Genomic DNA, 20,808 nt, shown 5'->3' on the forward strand with positions numbered 1-20,808 from the left:
ATGACGGGGTTCGCCAGCCATTCCGGGTACCGGACCTCGCGAATGACACCTCCTGCTTGTAGTTTGCGAGTTTCCTGGACGATGAAGGACTGCTTCTCCTTGGACTGTCGCGCGCCTTCTACTTCACGGGGCGCACATTGGGGAACACCCTTAAGCAGTGTCCGACTACCCCCCTTGGGACCCCTACCAGCTTCTTGGGCTCCTAGGCGAATACCTCCTTGTTTGCGCATAGGAACTTCACCAATGACTCCTCTTAGTCCGGGTCGAGGTTAGCGCCTATGGTGAAGGTGGCTCCCGAGGATCCATCCTCCTCGATCGGCACTTGCTTCCTTTCGACCCAGTCCTAAGTGAACAACTGCTTCTTTTTCGCCGGCGCGGATACCTTAGCTCCTGGGGCGGCTCCGTCGGCCGAGCGCGCTGCCGCGGCGGCCCTGAAGGTGAGCTTGAGGGCCATTAGAGCGTCGTTGGTGTCTCCATCCACGGTGAGGACGCCGCTACTGCCCGACATCTTTATGAGGTTCTAGGCTGGATGGGTCGCTGCCATGAACTGAGCCAGGCCAGGGTACCTGAGGATGGCGTTGTATGGGAGGCCGATGCGGGCGATGTTGAAGTCGATCAGCTCGGTGCGCTAGTTGTCCCGGGTACCAAAGGTGACCGAGAGGCATATTTGCCCCACGGGGCTAGTGGATCCGGTACCGACTCCGGAGAAAGGCTTGGTGGGAGGGAGTCAGCCGTACGGCACGTGAAACAAGCCGAAATCTTACACAGAGAGCACATTGAGGCTAGCTCCACCGACGATGAGGGTCTTGCTATTGGCGATGTTGCAGATGGTGGGTGCATAGAGCATCGGGAGCGCGCCCGAGCCTGCAGTGGTAGCGGGGTGGTCCCCTGAGTCGAAGGTGAGGTCGGCCTTGAACGCCACCCATCCTGGAGGGGCTCCCCGCTCCGCGGAGGCGGCACCGATCTGGCAAAATAATTGCTTGACATGGCGGTCTGAGGGCGGTGCCCGCGAGCCGCCAAGGAGAGCCGCGCCGGCGACACGCGCCAGCGCTGCGAAGCGTGCGACAAAAATGTCGCGCAGCTCCTCCCAAGAAGCCACAGAGGACCCCGGGCAGGTTGAGCAGCCAGGCGCGCAGTGCGCCAGTGAGGACCATAGGAGACCAGTTGGCCATGACCTTGTTGGGTCCTCCAGCCTCTAGAACGGCCTCCTCGTATGCCAGTAGGAAGTTCGACGGATCCGCCATGCCGTCATAGTGGGTGGCATTTCTGGCCTGAACTTGTGCGGCCATTGCACCCGCTGTAAGGAGGGGACGAGGGCCCTAAGCCCCATGGTACTGTCGCGGGCTTCCGTCGGCCTAGTCGGAGGAGCGGTGCTGGCCATGGGGGCCAAACGGTGAGGTGAAGCTTCGGCACACCCTACCTAGCATGCCAAATGTCGGATTCTGGGTTCCGGCAAACCCTTGAGGTTCGAACTCTAGGGTTTGCATGAAGATCTCTTCCTAGCTCACTCTCGCAACGATCTCATGGACTAGCTCACCGAACCCAAGGAACAAATGACACGAGAGTTTTATACTGGTTCGGGCCACCGTGGTGGTTTAATACCCTACTCTAGTGTGGTGTGGTGGATTGCCTCGTGGGCTGAGGATGAATCAGTACATAGGATGAACAGCCTCCTGAGGAGATGTGTTCTTGAGCTCAATGAGCAGGTGAGATGGCCTTGGTGGAGTGGATCCAATTCAAGATGAGTTGATCCTTGACTACGGTGGTGGCTAGTCCTATTTATAGAGGCCCTAGTCCTCTTCCCAAATGTTAGGCGGGAAGGGATCCCACAACGGCCAGTTTTGAAGGGAGACAACTAGTACAAGTTGTCCTGGCAAAAGGTGGTCTTCACCTGCCAAAGGCTCTGGTGGTGATGCCATCGTGGGCTCAGCGGTGACCTTCTTCCTAGCGTCCTGCCGTCCTGCTGGTCTTGGTATTGTTGCACCGATATGGAAACCTCTGCCTGACACCTCGAGACTGCTCGCCTGTGCCTGCTTCTTTAGCACCAAAGAGGAAACGGGCACTCTGCGCCTGCTAGCGCCCACCTGGCTTCGGTCGTCATGGCTCACGTCACGCGAACCTCGCGAGGTGCCCCTTGCATAGATATCTCTGCTCCTCGGGAGCTAGCCTAGCGAGGCCGCCCCTAGGAAGCTCTTGATGTCATCCGCCTCGCAAGGCTTTACCCCTCGCGAGGGTCTTGAGTGATTGCTGATCAAGATGGGTCGTACTAGGCCTTACGTGGAGCCACGCCCTGGGCCGCAGACAGGCAAGTCTGGGTACCCCCGTTCCCAGGACGCCGACAACTATGTCAACAGGTTAGTCCCAAAAAATGATATAAAGTTGCTATAAAATGATTGTAAAACATCCAAGAATGATAATATAATAGCATGGGACAATCAAAAGTTATAGATACGTTGGAGACATATCAACATCCCCAAGCTTAATTCATGCTCGTCCTCAAGTAGGTAAATGATAAAAAGAGAATTTTTGATGTGGAATGTTTCCTATCATGTTCATCACATATTCTTTTCTTTTGTTGCATGGACATTTGGACTTCTATATGATTGAAAGAAATAGTCTAGTCTTGACATGAGGATTTCAATACTCAAGCATATCAATAAGGAACCATGTCTTTCAAAATATCAACACTAAAGCAAGTTATCCCTAGCCCATTATGATCAATAATTGATCCATTCATGAAACACACTCACATATTAGCTACACCCTATGCTCAAGTATGATCATAATGCCCCTTAGTTGGTGCTTTATAAGAGAATGGAGACTCAAATAAAAATAAAGTTTGCATAAAGTAAAAGAAACGCCCTTCACACAGGGAAGTAAGGATTTGTAGAGGTGCCAGAGCTCAAAGCGAAAAAGATAGAGATAAAACATTTTGGGTGGCATTCCTTTCCTGTCAATGAAAATGATTGAGTAGTTCCCAATACTTTCCATGCTAGATATATCATAGGCGGTTCCCAAACAGAAAATAAAGTTTATTCCTTTTTCCACCATACTTTCACATTCCACGACTAACCGAATCCACGGGTGTCGTCCATACCAACACTTTCGAAGGAATTTATTATTTGACAACATAAAGTAAATTCATTTTTCATTTCGGGACTGGGCATCCCTAGTACCTTTATTGTACTCTCGTGCAATGACAAGTGAATAAACACTCATCTTGAGAATAACACATCTAGAATGGAAAAATATTAGCCACCCCGTACTGTTTCATGAGTGGTACGAGCACACAAAAAGGAAATTTATTTTGAAGATTAGAGATGGCACATAACAATTTGCTTAGAACGACACTGAAATACCGCATATAGGTAGGTATATAGTGGACTCATATGGCAAAACTGGTTTAAGGATTTTGGATGCACAAGCAGCAATCATACTCAGTGGAAGTGAAGGCTAGCAAAAGATTGAGAAGCATCCAACCAAGAAACGAAAAATCTCATAAGCAAGCATTAAACATAACTAACACCGAATAATGCACCACAAGTAGGATGTAATTTCATTGCATAACTATTGATTTTGGTTCTTGCATAGGGAATCACAAACCTTAACATCAATATTCTTACTAAAGCATAATTATTCATCAACATGACTCACATATTATATTATCACACCGCAAAACTATTACAAAGGATCAAGTTTATTTTGTCCAATGATCTTCATGGAAGTTTTTATTATATCCCTCTTGAATATATATCACTTTGGGACTAGTTTAATATGTTTCTTTTGATATCTCAAACAAATCTAATTGAAGAACATGAGCATAAAAAGTTTCTTCTCTCAAAATATTTTAAGTGAAGCATGAGAGAATTTCTAAAAAAATTACCAACTCTCAAATAAATCTAAGTGAAGCATGAGAGAATTTCTTCAAAAATAATAAACCACACCGTGCTGAAAAAGATATAAGTGAAGCACTAGAGCAATTCCATAGCTCAAAAAATTGAAGTGAAGCACATAGAGAAATTCTAGCAAATCATGGCATAATTTTGGCTCTCTAAAATAGGTGTATTTAGCAAAGATACTTGACTTAAACTAAAAAGAAAAATAAGCAAGGACTCATATAATACAAGACGCTCCAAGAAAAACTCATGATATGTGATGAATAAAAATATAACTCCAAGTGAAATATCGATCGTCGTTAGAAGAAAGAGGGGATGCCACTCGGGCATTCCCAAGCTTAGTTGCTTGCTTCTCTTTTAGATAATAGCTTGGGATGACATGGGTCATCCCCAAGCTTAGGCTCTTCTTACTCCTTATTCCTTCATCCATCATGATCTCACCCAAAACTTGAAAACTTCAATCACGCAAAACTCAATAAAACCTTCGTGAGATCTGTTAGTATAACAAAGCCAATCACTACTCTAAGTGTTGTTGCAAACCCATTCATATTTTATTTTCCCATTATATCTACTGTATTCCAACTTTACCATGGCTTATACCCTCCAATGCAAACCATAGATTCATCAAAATAAGCACAGAACACAAAGAAAACAAAATCTGTCAAAAACAGAACAGTCTGTAGTAATCTGAAAACTTCGAATACTTGTATAACTCCAAAAATTCTGAAAAAACAGGAAAACGTAGGAAATTTTTATATCAATCTTGTGTAAAACATTCAGAATTTTATCATGCTCCTGTGATTTTTAATAATTCTGCGACTGGCACACAAAGTTTCTGTTTTTCAAGCTCAATAAAATTTCCTTTAGTGGCAAAATCCAAAAGTTGTCTATGATGCAAGGTTAAACCTATTGTTACGTCCATTTTGCATCATGCTTTTATATCAATATTTATTGCATTATGGGCTGTTATTACACATTATGTCACAATACTTATGCCTATTCTCTCTTATTTTACAAGGTTTACATAAAGAGGGAGAATGCCGGCAGCTGGGATTCTGGCTGGAAAAGGAGCAAATATTAGAGACCTATTCTGGACAGCTCCAAAAGTCCTGAAACTTCACGGATGATGTTTTCCAAATAGAATAAAAAACATTGAGCGCAAGAACTTCACCAGGGGGGCCACACCCTTCCCACGAGGGTGGGGGGCGCGCCCTACCCCCCTGGGCACGCCCCCTACCTCGTGGGCCCCCTGGTGGCCCTTCGGTGACCATCTTCTGCTATATGGACTCTTTCGATGGGAAAAAAAATCATAAGCCATCTTCTCGGACGAAACTCCGCCGCCACGAGGCGGAACCTTGGTGGAACCAATCTAGGGTTATGGCGGGGCTGTTCTGCCGGGGAAACTTCCCTCCTGGAGGGGGAAATCATCGCCATCGTCATCACCAATGCTCCTCTCATCGGGAGAGGGCAATCTCCATCAACATCTTCATCAGCACCATTTCATCTCAAACCCCTAGTTCATCTCTTGTACCCAATTCTTGTCTCCAAGTCCGGGATTGGTGCTAGTAGGTTGCTAGTAGTGTTAATTACTCCTTGTAGTTGATGCTAGTTGTTTTAATTGGTGGAAGATCATATGTTCAGATCCTATATGCACATTAATACCCATATGATTATGAACATGTTTATGCTTTGTGAGTAGTTACTTTTGTTCCCGTGGACTTGGGAGAAGTCTTGCTATTAGTAGCAATACTAGGAAAAGGCCTACTAGTGGCGCACCAGTTTTGCCTACTAATGGCGCACTACTAGTGCGCCACTAGTACCATGCCACTAGTATTTTTTACTAATGGCACAACACTGGTGCGCCATTAGTATACCAGATACTAATGGCGCACCTTTAGTGCGCCATTAGTATGCCTAGAGGTGCGCCATTACTATCTGACTTAGTAATGGCGCACCACATAGAAGTGCGCCATTAGTAATAAATTTTTTTATTTTTTTTTCAAATTTTTTTAATTTAAAAAAATCAATTTTTTTTATTTTTTTTCTTAATCTCGGGTCACTATGGCTTAATCTTGGGTCAATATGCTTACTCTCAGGTCAAATCGCACTCTGTGGTCAAACTTCCAGAAAGGTCACCCATCCTCACACTACTCCAGCCCAAGCATGCTTAACTTCAGAGTTCTATCCAACCCCAGCACCAGCTCACTTCACAAGCACTTGTTGATATATCTAGCATATCAATCCTATTAAACCTTGTTGATGTTTAGGACTTTGTTCATGTTCATGAGTGTGATGAAATTTTGAAAAAATATTTCAAACTTTCGTTCATATTACGTATCATATTTTGAAAAAAAAAATCTGAAAAAAATCGAAACTAATTTTTTTCTGTTACTAGTGGCGCACCTAGCATACGGTGCGCCACTAGTAAGTTTGAAATTTTTTGAATTTTTTTGCCTCCAGATCTTAAAAGCCCCGTAACTTTTTTCTGTTAGGTTTTTGAGGATTTTGAAAATGTTTAACGGGGTTCCCCCATTTAAATTTGGATGTAACTTTTCGAGTAGATAATTTTTCATATAGAAAACTTTTTAATCCGAGTTCGTATGCAAAAGTTATGCCCATTTTACAAATTCCAGAGAGATTTTGCAAATAAAGTCGAAATTCATATTTGTAAAATTTCCCAACAACTAGACCACATATCACATGGGAAACTTATTTTCTTTTATTTTTTTGACATTTTCATCATTTTCTTTTATTTTTTTAAAAACTGAAAAGGCGGTCCAAGGGGGGGGGTGTGCATGCGAGGGAATTTTTGGGCCAAGTTAGTAATGGCGCACCATGGGAGTGGTGCGCCAATACTAGTTTAACTAGTAATGGCGCACCGTGGGTGTGGTGTGCCATTACTAGTTTAACTAGTAATGGCGCACCACTCCCACGGTGCGCCATTACTAGTTTTGAAAAAAAAATTGAATTTTTTTTACTAATGGAGCACCGTGGATGTGGTGCGCCATTACTAGTTTAACTAGTAATGGCGCACCACTCCCACGGTGCGCCATTACTAGTTTTGAAAAAAAGAAATATTGTTACTAATGGCGCACCGTGGATGTGGTGCGCCATTAGTATTTGGACACTAATGGCGCATCAACACATGGTGCGCCATTAGTATATAGTAGTGGCGCACCACATGTCTGGTGCGCCATCAGTGTCAATTCCATCTATAGCCCTTTTCCTAGTAGTGTAGTCATGTGAATTTGATATTCGTTCGATATTTTGATGAGATGTATGTTGTCTCTCCTCTAGTGGTGTTATGTGAACGTCGACTACATGACACTTCACCATTGTTTGGGCCTAGAGGAAGGCATTGGGAAGTAATAAGTAGATGATGGGTTGCTAGAGTGACAGAAGCTTAAACCCTAGTTTATGTGTTGCTTCGTAAGGGGCTGATTTGGATCCATATGTTTCATGATATGGTTAGGTTTACCTTAATACTTTTGTTGTATTTGCGGATGCTTGCAATAGAGGTTAATCATAAGTGGGATGCTTGTCCAAGTAAGGGCAGCACCCAAGCACCGGTCCACCCACATACCAAATTATCAAAGTATCAAACGCGAATCATATGAGCGTGATGAAAACTAGCTTGACGATATTTCCATGTGTCCTCGGGAGCGCTTTACATCATATAAGAGTTTTTCCAGGCTTGTCCTTTGCTACAAAAGGATTGGTCCACTTTGCTGCACTTTATTTACTTTTGTTACTTGTTGCTCGTTACAAATTATATTATCACAAAACTATCTGTTACCACTTATTTCAGTACTTGCAGAGAATACCTTGCTGGAAACCGCTTATCATTTCCTTCTGCTCCTCGTTGGGTTCGACACTCTTACTTATCGAATGGACTAGATAGATCCCCTATACTTGCGAGTCATCAAGACTCTTTTCTGGCACCGTTGCCGGGGAGTGAAGGGCCTTTGGTAGGTGGAATTTGGTAAGGAAAAATTTATATAGTGTGCTGAAATTTACTATCACTTGTTACTATGGAAAGTAATCCTCTGAGGGGCTTGTTCGGGGTATCTTCACCCCGACCAGTAGAGCAAAGAGTTGCTCCTCAACCTACTGAACCTACTGAAAATGAAAATGCTTGCTTTGAAATTCCTTTTGGTATGGTAGAAAAACTGCTAGCTAATCCTTTTTTAGGAGATGGAACAAAACATCCTGATGAGCATCTAATATATGTGGATGAGGTTTGTGGATCATTTAAGCTTGCAGGTGTACCCAGAGATGTTGTTAAGAAGAAGGTCTTCCCCTTATATTTGAGGGGAGATGCATCCACATGGTATAGGCTATGTGATGATATGGACTCTTGGAACTACAAACGATTGAAATTGGAATTTCATCAAAAGTTTTATCCTATGCATCTTGTTCATGGTGATCGTAATTATATATATAATTTTTGGCCTCGCGAAGGAGAAAGCATCGCTCAAGCTTGGGGGAGGCTTAAATCAATGTTATATTCTTGCCCCAATCATGAGCTCTCAAGAGAAATGATTATTCAAAAATTTTATGCTCGGCTTTCTGGTAACAATCGCACCATGCTTGATACTTCTTGTGCTAGCTCTTTTATGATGAAGACTATTGAATTCAAATGGGATTTATTGGAAATAATTAAATGCAACTCCGAAGATTGGGACCACGGCAATGGTAAGGAGTCAGGTATAGCACCTAGTTTTGATTGTGTTAAATCTTTTATGGATACCGATATTTTTCGTAAATTTAGCACTAAATATGGACTTGACTCTGAGATAGTAGCTTCTTTCTGTGAATCTTTTGCTGCTTATGTTGATCTCCCCAAGGAGAAGTGGTTTAAATATCATAATCCAATAGAAGTAAAAGTAGCTGCACCTATTAAATTTGAAGAAAAGACTATTACTTATAATGATCCTATTGTTCCTACTTCTTATGTTGAGAAACCACCTTTCCCTGTTAGGATAAAGGATCATGCTAAAGCTTCAAATGTGGTTCGTAAAAGCAATATTAAAACATATACACCTCCTGAGTAAGTTAAAGTTGAACCTAATATTACTATTGTTAAAGATCTCCTATCAGATAATATAGATGTGCATGTTATTTATTTCTGTAATGAAACTGCTAGAATTGCTAAACCCCGTGATACAGATACACCTAGACCTGTGGTAGGCATGCCTGTTATTTTAGTTAAAATAGGAGATCATTGTCATCATGGCTTGCGTGATATGGGTGCTAGTGCTAGTGCAATACCTATTGACTTATACAAATACATCATGCATGACATTGCACCTGCTGAGTTAGAAGATATTGATGTCACAATTAAACGTGCTAATAGAGATACTATTTCACCAATGGGAATTGTTAGAGATGTTGAAGTCTTGTGTGGGAAAACTAAATATCCTACTGATTTTCTTGTTCTTGGTTCCCCACAAGATAGTTTTTGTCCCATTATATTTGGTAGACCCTTCTTAAATACTATTAATGCTACCATAGATTACAAAAGGGATGTTGTTACTATCGGTTTAGATGATATGACTCATGAATTTAATTATTCTAAATTTAGTAGACAACACCGTGAAGAAGAATTACCTAGTGAGGATGAAATTATTGGTCTTGCTTCTATTGCCGTACCTCCTAGTGATCCTTTATAACAATATTTGCTAGACCATGAAAATGATATGTTTATAAATGAAAGAAGGGAATAAGATGAGGTATTCTTTAAACAAGAACCTATTCTGAAAAACAATTTACCTGTTGAAATCCTAGGGGATCCTCCTCCACCCAAGGGTGATCCCGTGTTTGAGCTTAAACCGTTACCTGATACTCTTAAATATGCTTATCTTGATGAGAAAAAGATATACCCTGTTATTATTAGTGCTAACCTTTCAGAACATGAAGAAGAGAGATTATTAAAAACTCTAAAGAAGCACCGTCCTGCTATTGGGTATACTCTTGATGATCTTAAGGGCATTAGTCCGACTCTTTGTCAACATAAAATTAATATGGAAGAAGATGCTAAACCAGTCCATGATCATCAACGCCGTCTGAATCCTAAAATGAAAGAAGGGTAAGAAAGGAGATACTAAAGCTCCTTGAGGCAGGTATAATTTATCCCGTTGCTGATAGTAAGTGGGTAAGTCCTGTCCATTGTGTCCCTAAGAAGGGAGGTATTACTGTTGTTCCTAATGATAAAGATGAATTGATTCCTCAAAGAATTTTTACTGGTTATAGGATACTAATTGATTTCCGCAAATTAAATAAGGCTACTAAAAAAGATCATTAGCCCTTACCTTTTATCGATCAAATGCTAGAAAGATTATCCAAACATACACATTTTTGCTTTCTAGATGGTTATTTTGGTTTCTCTCAAAGACCCGTGTCAGCCAAAGATCAATCAAAGACTACTTTTACTTGCCCTTTTGGTACTTTCGCTTATAGACGTACGCCTTTTGGTTTATGTAATGCACCTGCTACCTTTCAAAGATGCATGATGGCTATATTCTCTAACTTTTGTGAAAAGATTTGTGAGGTTTTCATGGACGACTTTTCCGTCTATGGATCTTCTTTTGATGATTGCTTGAGCAACCTTGATCGAGTTTTGCAGAGATGTGAAGAAACTAATCTTGTCTTGAATTGGGAAAAGTGCCACTTTATGGTTAATGAAGGTATTGTCTTGGGGCATAAAGTTTCTGAAAGAGGTATTGAAGTTGATAAAGCCAAGGTTGATGCTATTGAAAAGATGCCATGTCCCAAGGACATCAAAGGTATAAGAAGTTTCCTTGGTCATGCCGGTTTTTATAGGAGGTTCATTAAGGACTTCTCAAAAATCTCTCGGCCTCTGACTAATTTAATACAAAAAATATACCATTTGTCTTTGATGATGATTGTGTAGAAGCATTTGAAATACTTAAGAAAGCATTGATCTCTGCACCTATTGTTTAGCCACCTGATTGGAATTTACCCTTTGAAATTATGTGTGATGCTAGTGATTATGCTTTAGGTGCTGTTCTAGGACAAAGAGTTGATAAGAAACTAAATGTTATTCAATATGCTAGTAAAACTCTAGACAATGCTCAAAGAAATTATGCTACTACTAAAAAAGAATTCTTAGCAGTTGTATTTGCCTGTGATAAGTTTAGACCTTATATTGTTGATTCTAAAGTAACTATTCACACTGATCATGCTGCTATTAAATATCTTATGGAAAAGAAAGATGCTAAACCTAGACTTATTAGATGTGTTCTCTTGCTACAAGAATTTGATTTACATATTGTTGATAGAAAAGGAGCTGAGAACCCCGTCGCACACAACTTGTCTAGGTTAGAAAATGTCCTTGATGACCCACTACCTATTGATGATAGCTTTCCTGATGAGCAATTAAATGTCATAAATACTTCTCATACTGATTGTAACATCCCAAATTTTCAATTTGGAATGTTATACATTAGATCATCATGCATATCATATTTTATTTTGCTTTTGGTTTTGATCCTAGAAAATCCTAAGCAACTCAAGGACCCACGGAGAGAGTTGGGGATTTCGTTATTTACATATTTGAGTTTTCTCAAATTTTGTAAACAGGATCACTTGATTTTATTTATTTTATCATCAATTATTTCTATTACAAAAATATGAGAGAGGGAATAAAATGACTTTCCCAAAATATAGAGATATTGAGGATTTAATAAAAAAATCAAATAAGTTTTATTTCGGAGTTTTTCGGTTTTTTATTTGAATTTAGGAAAAATGCGCGTTTTTCAAAATTGCATTTAGGGCCCAAATAAATGTTCACTTTATCGGGCTTGATTTTAGAAACCCGGGAAAATTTATTTCGTGATTTTTGGAGTCAGTTTAGTATTTCTTTTTATTTTTCTTCCGAGCGTAATTATTTAAAAAAAACAGCGGAACCGACTATGGGCCGTAGTCGGCGAGGACTCTCCTGGCCGGGGCCTTTATAAGGCGCCGCCCTGGGGCCCGAGAGCCCACGCCAGCCCCGCGCCCGAAACCCTAGCTAGTCGCCGCCGCCGCCGCCGCCGATCCGCCGGAGCCGCGCGCCGCCCGAGGTTCGCCGCCTCGACTTCCGTGCCGTTATTTAAAAAAAAATCCGTTCGTCGTTTTTCTTTTTCGTCGGATTTTTCCGCGGTTATTTTCTGATCGCGATTTCTGATCCGATTTTCGTTTTAGTATAACTTTTCGCTTGTTTATCGGAATCAGGCGATTCAAGCGCCTGGAGTTTCGTCTCGAAACCCTCTTTCAGAATAATCAACTTAAACAAGTTTTTGCTACTGTAAAAATTTGATTTAGATCCAGATTTCTAGAACGAAGTTGTTTTCTTTCGCCGTTTGATTTCTTTTGCTTCGTTCGATTTGCAAACCAGGGTTCTTAAGTTGAACTTTCTGGTTAGATCTTCTATTTGAGTTTTACCTGTGCATTAGATGAGTACTTATTGTATGCTTGTTTGTTTGTCTGCGATAGAATACCCGGAGTGCGCCGCCTGTTACTTTGAATCTCTAGGTTTCGCGGATCATCAGCAAGGCAAGTAACACTTTGATCATACCTTTTCTACAACCCAGTTTTATTGCATTAGATCAATCCTCACACATTGCATGATTAGGATCTAATTAAATTGTGGGATGGGAAGTAGATGAGGTAGTACCTATTACCTGTTTATTATCAAACCTTTGGGAGTTACTTCTACGTTTGCTTATTATGCCATGCTATGCTAGTAGACGTGGATTGGGTGAGTGATATCCATGACAGATGTGAGATTGTTAATTAATGGTTTATCTAAGGTGGCAACCTAAACACACATCTGGGTGGATTGAGGCACCTGGGTATTCCAGGACTTGCCTGTTTTTCTTTTGGACCGCCACCCAGGCTCAAAGGGATCATGAGATTATTCATACTAGAAACTTCCGTGTGCAGCCACAAGCCATTATGGGCTCTGGCATAGTTGATTAAGTTGTGCGAACTCTTACAGTGGTAGACTAGCAGATGTAGGGGATGTAGGTGGTACGGTCTACCCGATCGTAAGGTGCTAGCGCTTCTGAAAGACTATGTCTCAGTCATCCGTCTTCTCAAACACCATGTAGTGCGAGAAAACAAACGGAGGCGATCGAGTCTTGTGGGGAAAAGTGCGCAAACCTCTGCAGAGTGTAATAAACTAATCATGGTTAGCCGTGTCCCCGGTTATGGACATCTTGAGTATCTAGTACCTGGATTTTCATGTGAATCTCAACATGTTACTCTAAAGTTAATTTTGTTGGGTTTAATGATTTTTAATTGGGATTGAGAATGCTGTCAACCATTCTCAATGTTTAACAACCACCATGATAGTAATTAAATTTATTCCTTTGAAGTAGGGAAAAATTGGCTTTACGCAAAAACTGTAACCATAGAGCTTTCCACCAGCCAAATATGCATATAGTATAGCTGTTGCATTCCATTACTCTCTATGTGTTACCTTGCCAGCATATTCCATGTGCTGACCCGTTTTCGGGCTGCAACGTTAATGTTGCAGACTTTTCAGACAACGATTAAGGAGTTTTTAGGTCATGGTTCTATACTCAGTGATGCCGTTGGAGTTGATGGACTCACCTATCTTCCAAGCCTTTCGCTGTTATCGTTATTAGATGGCGTTAAGCCATATTTATTGTAATAAGTTCTCTTTTGAGACATTCGATGTAATAAGTGTGTGATTGCTACTCTGCTATAAATCCTCCGAGTACTGTGTGGTGTCAGCATTACTGATCCAGGGATGACACCGGAGCACAGAGATCAGACTGTTTGAGGTCTGGTCGCTACAGAGATGGTATCAGAGCACACGCTGACTGTAGGACACGACCACTAAGCTAAAGACCTAGATCACTACTCACTCTCTTCTCTTCTGACCTCTCATCTTTTCTACTTTTTAGGATGGCGGATGCAAGGAACAAGTTCACCCAACCGGATGAAGATACACCCTTTGGACGCCACTTGAAGGAAGTCACTAGATACCTGAACATAGGAATACCAAGCTTCACGGGAACCTACAAGGCCACTTTACCTGAAGAAGAGCGCTGGATGATTCAAGTTCAAGTTCCAGGAAGGACGTTCATGCCCGTCACTGAGCCCATAGAGTTTTCTTTTGATGCACCAACTTGGAGTCTAGGAAAGAGTATGGCAGCTCACATCGCCATGGGACGCATTGGAGAAGTCTACCGCAAGGATCTCAAGGATACTATCTACCAGATTTGCGGACACCGAGATGAACACTGGGAGATGATCAGCACCAGGAAATATAGATCAATTGCAGCTTTTATTCAGGAGTTAAAATCAGCACATTCGACGACAGGAGAATCAGATGTGCGCCGACATGATAGATCTGAAGAAGGCTAAGACTAGAATCAAGGAACTAGAGGAAGAACTCAAGGCTACACGCGAAGATTATGAAGAAGAAATTGAAGTATTGGTGGATAAGAATGCCGACCTAACTATGAAGCTAGCAATATTTATGGGAGGCCCGACACCAGTAGATGAAGACGAAGAACCCAAGGAGATTAGCCCGGAAGACTACATCATCATCGACGGCACCGACTCGGAACAAGATAGTAGCAATGACGACTATGTTGATGAAGCAGGAGCAGATATCATGGAGTCTACAACCGTAGAATATTTCTAGTAGACCACCTCATCAGTAGTAGTAGTCCACCATGTAAATATAGTAGTCCGATGCGATAGCTAGATCGATTGAATGCCTTTGTTTGTTTGTTTGTTTGAGTGAAGTGAATTGTTTGCTTTTGCCTCATGTGCATATGGGTAGTGTTTTCTCTTTAGACCCCCTCTATTCTTATATCTCGTCTTTTCTAAACCCTCAGATGCCTCCGAGACGTGACCCCGGATTTGCCTTTCCGCCGGAGCTCACTCAGTTGATCCAGCAGCAGAACACTTTGATGCAGTTGCTAGTTCAGAATCAGAATCAGGGAAACAACAACAACCCACCACCACCACCACCACCTGTTGACCACTTAGCCCGTTTTCTTAGGCTGAATCCGCCGGTGTTTTCCAGTAGCACCGAGCCGATAGTAGCAGAGGATTGGCTCCTCAAGATAGCTAGGGAGTTGACCACAGCAGGATGCACAGATGCGGAGAAGGTTAAGTTTGCCGCACATCAGTTAGAAGGACCCGCAGCATCCTGGTGGGAGAATTTCACAGCCACCTTCCCAGTCGACACTGTCACATGGGATCAGTTTCAGCAGGCTTTTCGTACTGCCCATGTTTCAGCAGGAGCAATGGCCATGAAGGAGCGTGAGTTTCGTAACTTGTGCCAAGGAGGACGGACAGTTGGCCAGTATGTGGAGGAGTTTAGTAAGCTAGCACGTTATGCCCCAGATGATGTTGCTACGGATGCAGCTAAGCAGGAGAAGTTCCTGGAAGGACTGAATGATGAGTTGAGTATGCAGTTGATGGTAGCCACCTTCAACAACTACCAGGAGTTGGTAGATCGTGCTCTTATGATTGAAGGGAAGCAGCAGCAAATTGAGAACCGCAAGAGGAAGTATGGACAAGGAAAGTATAATTCAGGAGCTCAGCAGAAGCCACGTTTTACCCCTAGACCGGGAGGACATTTTAAGCATACCCATGGAGTAGGTAGCCCGCACAATCACAATGGCACCAAGAGTGGTAATGGGAATGGAGGAAGCAATGGACAGAACCGCACCAACCCATCAACCCCAGCCAAGAAGGACTTGAGCCAAGTCACTTGCTATAAGTGTTCGAAGCCAGGACATTATGCAAATGAATGTCCTGAAGGCCAAAATGGCAATGGAAGTTCTGGGAAGAAGCCGAACCCTTTCAATAGGGGACAGGTGAACCACGTTAGCCTGGAGGAGGTTGAAGCTCGGCCCGATGCAGTAATAGGTAAGTTTTTGGTTAAGTCATTTACTGCACTCGTTCTTTTTGATATTGGTGCATCGCATTCATACATATCAAGGGGATTTGTGGATAAGTATAACCTACCAACCCAAGCCCTTAGGTCACCCATGTTAGTAACCTCGCCAGGAGCAGAGTATATGGCTAGTCTATGGTGTGATCGGTTACCATTAAGGATTGGTAACTATGTTTTTCCCTCAGACCTAGTAGTATTGGAATCTCAATGATTGGATGTGATATTAGGCATGGATTGGTTATCAAAGTATGAAGGGAATATTGAGTGTGCTAGTAAGTCAATTTTGCTTACCACACCAGAAGGGAGAAGGATCAAGTATGTATCCCGGCATGTGCCAAACAGGACACAAGTAAATTCCTTATCAGGAGTTGTGCAGGAGGAAGTATTAGTGGTAAAGGATTTTCCTGATGTATTTCCCGAAGAGTTGCCAGGAATGCCACCGGATCGAGACATTGAGTTTTTGATTGAGCTTTTGCCAGGCACTGGGCCAACATCGAAGCGACCATATAGGATGCCAGCAAAAGATTTGGTTGAAATTAAGAAGCAGATTAAGGAGTTACTGGATAAGGTTACATTCGCCCAAGTTCTTCGCCTTGGGGATCGCCAGTACTTCTAGTGGAGAAGAAGGATGGATCGTTAAGGATGGTTGTTGATTATCGAGGATTGAACGAAGTAACAATCAAAAACAAGTACCCGCTACCAATGATCAATGATCTGTTTGATCGATTGCAAGGGGCTAAAGTATTTTCCAAGATCGATTTGCAATCAGGGTACCATCAGTTGAAGATTCGAGAACAGGATATTCCGAAGACAGCTTTTACCACCAGGTATGGGCTGTATGAGTATACCGTTATGTCATTTGGTCTGACTAACGCGCCTGCCTATTTTATGAACATGATGAACAAAGTGTTTATGGAGTTTTTGGATAAGTTCGTCGTAGTGTTCATTGATGATATCCTGGTATATTCGAAGAATGAAGAGGAGCATAAGGAGCATTTGCGTTTGGCACTTGGAAAGCTCAGAGAACACCAATTATATGCCAAGTTCAGCAAATGTGAGTTTTGGTTGAAGGAAGTAGGATTCCTTGGACACGTTATATCCGGAGAAGGTATAGCAGTAGATCCCGCTAAAGTTGAAACCGTGACCAAGTGGGAAGCCCCAACAACAGTTGGAGAGATCCGGAGTTTTCTTGGACTCGCAGGATACTACCAGAGATTTATTGAGAACTTCTCAAAGATTGCGAAGCCTATGGCGGAGTTGCTGAAGAAGGATACTAAGTTCAAATGGACTGAGGAGTGTGAGGCAAGTTTCCAGGAATTGAAGAACCATTTGGATACCTCACCAGTGTTGATTTTGCCAGATCAAACCAAGGATTATGAGGTGTATTGCGACGCTTCACGTCGAGGACTTGGAGCAGTGCTTATGCAGGAAGGGAGAGTTGTTTCGTATGCTTCACGACAACTGAAGCCTCACGAATTGAATTATGCCACGCATGATTTGGAGTTAGCGGCCGTAGTGCATGCATTGAAGACATGGAGTCATTTCCTCATTGGAAATCATTGTGAGGTGTACACGGATCACAAGAGTTTGAAGTACATTTTCACACAGAAGGAGTTGAACCTCAGACAAAGGAGATGGTTGGAGCTCATCAAGGATTATGATATGAGATTGCATTATCATCCCGGGAAGGCTAATGTAGTAGCTGATGCATTAAGCCGCAAGAGCCATGTTAATACGTTAATGACGGGAGAAATACCCAAGGAGTTAGCAAAAAATCTTCGTGAACTATGTGTGGAAATAGTTCCGAGAGGCTATGTAGCAACGTTGGAAATTCAGTCAACTTTGATGGATAGAATCAGGGAAGCTCAAAAAACTGACAAGGAGATTGCTTCTATAAAAGAGAAAATGAGCCAAGGAAAAGCTAAAGGATTTCGTGAGGATGAGCACGACACCCTATGGTTTGAAGACCGTGTTTACGTACCCAATAACCCGGAGATCAGGAAGTTGATTTTGCAAGAGGCACATGATTCACCGTATTCGATTCACCCAGGAAATACCAAGATGTATTTGGATTTGAAGGATATTTGCTGGTGGACCGGAATGAAGAAGGATATTGCGGAGTATGTACCAGTTTGTGACGTATGTCAGAGAGTAAAGGCGGAGCATCAGAAGCCAGCAGGATTGTTGCAACCATTGCCGATACCCGAATGGAAGTGGGATAAGCTTGGCATGGATTTTATCACGGGATTACCAAGGACTCGTTCAGGCTATGACTCGATTTGGGTTGTAGTTGATCGATTGACGAAGGTAGCTCATTTCATCCCAGTAAAGACCACTACACAGTGCTAAGTTGGCAAAGATATACATGACCAGGATCGTATGTTTGCATGGAGTTCCGAGGAGCATCGTATCAGATAGAGGAACCCAGTTTACCTCAAAGTTCTGGAAGCAGTTGCATGAGACTTTGGGTACTAGGCTAGAATTTAGTACAACTTTTCATCCGCAGACAGATGGACAGACCGAGAGAGTCAATCAGATTTTGGAGGATATGCTGAGAGCTTGTGCGCTAGATTATGGATCTAGTTGGGACGATAATTTGCCATATGCAGAGTTCTCTTACAATAATAGCTATCAGACCAGTTTGAAGATGGCCCCTTTCGAAGCTTTGTACGGAAGGAGGTGCAGGACACCGTTGTCATGGGACGAAGTTGGAGACCGCCAGTTGTTTGGACCAGATCTGATTAAAGAGTCTGAACAGAAGGTGAAGTTGATTCGCGATAGGCTCAAGGTAGCCCAGTCCAGGCAGAAGAGCTACGCAGATTCTAAACGCAAGGAGACAGTTTACGAAGTCGGAGACAGAGCTTATCTTCGAGTATCCCCACTTCGAGGGATTAAGCGCTTTGGAGTTAAGGGGAAGTTAGCGCCACGATTTGTAGGGCCATATCGAGTTTTGGAGCGTATGGGAGAAGTGGCCTACAAGTTGGAATTGCCAGAAGGATTGACAGGAGTTCATGATGTGTTTCATGTTTCTCAGTTGAAGAAGTGTCACGCGGAGATGGCTGACATACCTTTGAGAGACACAGTGCCATTAGAAGCAATTCAGTTGGATAACAATTTGACCTATGAGGAGATACCAGTCAAGATTCTCGAGTTTGCCAGCCGAGTCACTCGCAGCAAGGTTATCAAGTTTTGCAAAGTTCAGTGGAGCCACCACACGGAGGATGAAGCCACCTGGGAGCGAGAGGAAGATTTGCTCAAGGACCACCCTCACCTATTTTCTAGCCAACCCGAATCTCGAGGGCGAGATTCATCTTAAGGGGGGTAGGTTTGTAACATCCCAAATTTTCAATTTGGAATGTTATACATTAGATCATCATGCATATCATATTTCATTTTGCTTTTGGTTTTGATCCTAGAAAATCCTAAGCAACTCAAGGACCCACGGAGAGAGTTGGGGATCTCGTTATTTACATATTTGAGTTTTCTCAAATTTTGTAAACAGGATCACTTGATTTTATTTATTTTATCATCAATTATTTCTATTACAAAAATATGAGAGAGGGAATAAAATGACTTTCCCAAAATATAGAGATATTGAGGATTTAATAAAAAAAATCAAATAAGTTTTATTTCGGAGTTTTTCGGTTTTTTATTTGAATTTAGGAAAAATGCGCGTTTTTCAAAATTGCATTTAGGGCCCAAATAAATGTTCACTTTATCGGGCTTGATTTTAGAAACCCGGGAAAATTAATTTCGTGATTTGTGGAGTCCGTTTAGTATTTCTTTTTATATTTCTTCTGAGCGTAATTATTAAAAAAAACAGCGGAACCGACTATGGGCCGTACTCGGCCAGGACTCTCCTGGCCGGGGCCTTTATAAGGCACCGCCCCGGGGCCCGAGAGCCCACGCCAGCCCCGCGCCCGAAACCTAGCTAGTCGTCGCCGTCGCCGCCGCCGATCCGCCGGGGCCGCGCGCCGCCCGAGGTTCGCCGCCTCGACTTCCGTGCCGTTCTTTAAAAACAAATATTCCGTTCGTCATTTTTCTTTTTCGTCGGATTTTTCCGCGGTTATTTTCTGATCGTGATTTCTGATCCGATTTTCGTTTTAGTATAACTTTTCGCTCGTTTATCGGAATCAGGTGATTCAAGCGCCTGGAGTTTCGTCTCGAAACCCTCTTTCCGAATAATCAACTTAAACAAGTTTTTGCTACTGTAAAATTTGATTTAGATCCAGATTTCTAGAACGAAGTTGTTTTCTTTCGCCGTTTGATTTCTTTTGCTTCGTTCGATTTGATTCTTTTTGCAAACCAGGGTTCTTAAGTTGAACTTTCTGGTTAGATCTTCTATTTGAGTTTTACCTGTGCATTAGATGAGTACTTATTGTATGCTTGCTTGTTTGTCTGTGATAGAATACCCGGAGTGCGCTGCCTGTTACTTTGAATCTCTAGGTTTCGCGGATCATCAGCAAGGCAAGTAACAGTTTGATCATACCTTTTTCTACAACCCATTTTTATTGCATTAGATCAATCCTCACACATTGCATGATTAGGATCTAATTAAATTGTGGGATGGGAAGTAGATGAGGTAGTACCTATTACCTGTTTGTTATCAAACCTTTGGGAGTTACTTCTATGTTTTCTTATTATGCCATGCTATGCTAGTAGACGTGGATTGGGTGAGTGATATCCATGACAGATGTGAGATTGTTAATTAATGGTTTATCTAAGGTGGCAACCTAAACACACATCTGGGTGGATTGAGGCACCTGGGTATTCCAGGACTTGCCTGTTTTTCTTTTGGACCGCCACCCAGGCTCAAAGGGATCATGAGATTATTCATACTAGAAACTTCCGTGTGCAGCCACAAGCCATTATGGGCTCTGGCATAGTTGATTAAGTTGTGCGAACTCTTATAGTGGTAGACTAGCAGATGTAGGGGATGTAGGTGGTACGGTCTACCCGATCATA

Source organism: Triticum aestivum, chromosome 2A (genome assembly GCF_018294505.1).
Source record: "Triticum aestivum cultivar Chinese Spring chromosome 2A, IWGSC CS RefSeq v2.1, whole genome shotgun sequence".
Lineage (NCBI taxonomy): Eukaryota > Viridiplantae > Streptophyta > Magnoliopsida > Poales > Poaceae > Triticum > Triticum aestivum.